Source organism: Pteropus vampyrus, unplaced genomic scaffold (assembly GCF_000151845.1).
Source record: "Pteropus vampyrus isolate Shadow unplaced genomic scaffold, Pvam_2.0 Scaffold88, whole genome shotgun sequence".
In the NCBI taxonomy this organism is placed as follows: Eukaryota; Metazoa; Chordata; class Mammalia; order Chiroptera; family Pteropodidae; genus Pteropus; species Pteropus vampyrus.
Window position 1 is genome coordinate 3,061,549 of NW_011888869.1, and position 4,464 is coordinate 3,066,012.

Consider the following 4,464-nt stretch of genomic DNA (forward strand, 5'->3'; position numbering starts at 1 on the left):
CAGGGAATTCAGTTTATCTGTCATTCTTTAGTTCCCATTTCCTTTGATATGGACTTACAGTGAGGAAGGGGAAGAATATGTAGCATGAAAAGGTAGGAATTTGTAGAGTCAAAGGCCTTCTGGCAGTTCCCAGCCTTTAATCCATAGATTCCCCATGGTTTTAGCTATAGGGAATAACTCTTGGTTCCTGTTTCCCCTTCACAGGTGTGGGGAATGGGTTGTTAACAATCCAGCAGAAATCTTCCTTTGTTCTGAAGGTGTCCTCCAGGCCTGGCTACAGGGCTGATCAGCACCTTGCAGTCTCTGGATGTGGCTTGATTAACATTTTTAATTCTCCTGTCTCTTCCCTACATTAGTTGCATAACTATAAGAAAATAAAATCTAATCCAGTTCACTCACTCATCCATTTACTCATTCATTTATTCGACAATTATTTCCTCACACACCTACTATGTGTCAGGTACTATATATAGCACAGTGAACAAAGCAGGAAAAAAGCAAGCCTGTACTCAAGGAGCTTAACTTCTTAGGGGAAAGGAAAAATAATAAACGATCAAGAGTGATACAACATCCGTTTGGAAGGCTACTATAAAAAAAAGAACAAGGGTTTGTGAGAATGTGAACAAACTGGAACCCTGTGCACTGTTGGTGGGAATTTGTAAAATGGTACAGCTTCTGTGAAAACAGTATGACAGTTCCTCAAAAAATTAAAAATAGAATTACCATGTGATGCAGCAATTCCACTTCTGGGTATATACTCAAAAGAATTGAAAGCAGGGTCTTGAAGAGATAGATGCATACCAATGTTCATAGGAGTATTATTCACAATAGCTAAAACATGGAAGCAACCCAAGTGTCCCTTGACAGAAGAATAGATAAGCAAGATGTGCTATATACATACAATGGAATGTTATTCGTCTGATGTATCTAAAACACGAATGTACCTTGAGGACATTATGCTAAATAAAATTAGCCAGTCACATAAATACAAATACTGCATGATTCCATTTATATCAGGTGCTTAGAGTAGTCAGGATCACAGAGACAGAAAGTAGAATGGTGGTTGCCAGGGACTGGAAGGAGGAGAAAAAGGGGAATTATTGTTTGATGAGTATAGAATTTCAGTGTTGCAAGATGAAGAGTTCTGGAAATGAATGGCAGTGATAGTTATACAACAATATAAATACCACTGAACTGTATAAAAGAGTAAATTTTGTTTTGCGTATTTTGCCACAATTTAAAAAATTGGGAGAAAAAATTGACGTGCCGTGGAGGGAGATAAACTTAGAAAAGGGCTTGAAGCAATTTTAAATTGGACTGCTAGAAAACTGAGGTTATTTAAGATTGCACATTTGAGTAGGGCAGGAAATTGGCTATGCAGACGTTCAGAAACTTTGGTCTCATTGTCACTGAGCTTCTGTTTTTGATCACTAGGTCACTGCTTGCAAAGTTCACATAGAGCTTGATCTCACAGTTCACCTTACCTAATTTTCCTTCTACTCACAGAAATTTCAAAGTGTCTCCCAGATGGACACTTCAGAGAACTTTACATCTGTTTAAATTTTAAGATCAAGTTTTCTCTTCTAAGGCTAAAGAAACCTGTCTGTTTTTCAGGATCTCTAAATCATTTTGGTTATATAAAATGTTATCTATATCACAGGCTTTTTCTGATTCGTGAGCTCATTCTACCTTCAGAAGCATGATTTTCTTTTTTCTGAATGTACAAAATATAAAAATTGCCTGGCATTGTGCTAATAGATATTTTTCCTGTGAAAATCAATTTGTTGCATTTAGACTCTCGACAGCAATATTACTCAGAAAATGATACTTGGAATATATTTAAAATGCCAATAGTTCCAAAAAGTAATTATATTAGATTCATATAAACAAAAGATTGAGAAATTTCACTAAGCAAAATTACACTAACAGATTTTTAACTTGATCTGGCCAATTTCACTATAATGAGCGATATCTGCTCCCACCAGTGGAACTTGATATGAGAAACAGCAAAAAATGTACAAATTATTCAATAAAAAGAGTAAATTGCCAATGTTTTTAGGTGCATTTTTAAAGTTTGACAGTTGATTTGCTGTGCGACTTTAAGAAAAATACCAGACATGCTTGATTAAAAAGACAATATCGAAACTAAATTAACAAAACCCCGTATTTTACATTAAATTGCACTGTTGGTATACATACAAGTCATGTCACAAATCGATTTAAACTTATTTAATTTGAAGTTTTAAATGGAGGTGTGTATTCTTGTGGCAGGCAGAATATTAACTCCCTTGAAGTAAAATCACAGTTATTCCTCCCATCCTTCACTCTAAGACATAAATTGCTCAAAATAGCCGAAAGGAGGAAGTTGCTGGGGCTACAAAAGCTTTTCTAAGACTTGAGACGGAAGAAAGGCACGCATGCTTTGTGAGTAGCTCAAACAGGATGGATGACGAGCCCTTCAGAGGGAATAACTCCATGGCCTTCTATCACACTGGTGCCCTTGCTTTTCCTTGAATGTGTCAGCCGTGCTCCCGTGTGAAGACTCTGCTCTTACTCTGTCTGGAAAGTGCTTCTCTTTGTTCTTCAAATGTCATGTCAAAGCTTTGTTCAAATGTCATGTTTTCAGTGAAACTTTCTCTGGCAGATTATATTTTTCCCAAGACGACATGGCAATATTTCCATCCCACATCTCCTCCAGAACTTCGCCACTCACAGGGAAGAGGTGGAACCGATTTTCTATCCCCTTGAAACTGGTCATGCCTTTGTAACTATCTCAATAAACAGAAAGAAGCAAAATTGGCACGGCACGACTTTGAGGTTAGGCTAAAAGGGTTTCTGCTTGGGCCTCTTTCTTTTTTTGGGACTCAAGTCCTTGGAACCAAGCTACTATTTTGTGAGGAAGCCCAAGCCACGAGGAGAGAGAGGCCTTACCACGTCTAAGTGTTTAAGCATCAACTGCCAGATATTTGGGTGATTCTAGCCCTCAGCCTTCAAGTCTTCCAGCTGAGGCTTTAGACATTGTGGATTAGCCCTGCCATGCCTCATGCAAATTATCAACTCATAAATTCTTGAGACAATAAATGGCTGTTTTATACCACTAAGTTTGGGGGGAGTCTGGCAAGACTGCCAGTAGGGTATGTGGGGCCCAAGGGAAATATTTATTATGGACCCCCCTCTCTATATAAACTATTTGATTAAAAAGAAATATATTGCAAAAGTCATGGGCCCATGTGAGGTATAGTGATTTATCAACGAAGAGTGTGTTTATTGTCTAATCAGTGAAAATGAAGATTCTTAGTCCAACGTCTGACCTATGCTAGAGTCACGTTAAATCAGCAGGTCAGCACTATTCTGTTCATCCAATCTTTCATGACCCCAGGCAAGAAATACTACACTAGCCAGTAGAAGTAATTTACTTATCAGGCCATCTTCTGGGAACTGTGGCCTGATCATGCAACCCTAGGATGACCTCAGAGGCATGAGTTCCAGAGTTCTTGGAAGCACCCTGTTGACCTCATTCATAGGACAGGAAATCAGAGAACACCTCAAAGAAGAGAAAGTGGAAAATGGGCCCAAGTCCCTTGCTGTCACACCTGGCTCCAGACAGTCCCAAGCACTAGAGTGGGACTTTGAGATTTAAAGTATCAGAACCTAGAAGCAGGGGGACTGAGACAGGTGCTCTGCTTGTCACTATCTAAATGCCATACTGATAATAAGGACATCTTCTCTAATTTCTTCCTGTATTCCTAATATTCCCTATTCCCCCTTCCCACTCTGTTTTGCCATATAGCAAATACAACCATTGATATACAAGATATTTATCTTTTAAAAACATTTTAATGCCTGTTTCCTCTCTCTAAAATGTAACCTCCAAGAAGGTTGTCATTTTGTTTGTTCCCATTCATCTCCCTAGCTCCTAGAATAATGCCTGCAGCATGACAAGTATTCAATAGTGTCAGGTAGTGATACCTGTTAAGAAGAAAATAAGAAGGGGTAAGGGCATAGAGAAAGATTGGGATAGAGGGCTACTTTAGATAGGGCAGTCAGGGAATGTCTCTTTAATGATATGACATTTGAAGAGAAGCCTGAATCAAAGGAAGCAGAGTTCCAAAGATGTAAGGAGAAGAACATTGCAGGCAGAGAGAGAAAAGATGCAAAGATCCTGAGGTGGAAATATGCTTAGAATGTTTGAGAAATGGATAAAGGGAATGTGATTAGAGCAATGGAGGACAGTGAAAGAAAATCAGGCTGTGAGATTGTTATGATCCAGAAAATAAAGAACTTCTAAAACTAATCTAAGAAATTTGTATTTTTCTCTAAAGTGATTGGAAACCATTGGAGGATTGTGAGCCGGAGATACCATGATTGCTGGAAAGTGAGTGAGCAGGCAGTGGGAAGACTGGTTCAACTTGAAATAAGAGGACTCCTTAGGGAGAATGTAATGGAAGGACTTAAACATGGGCA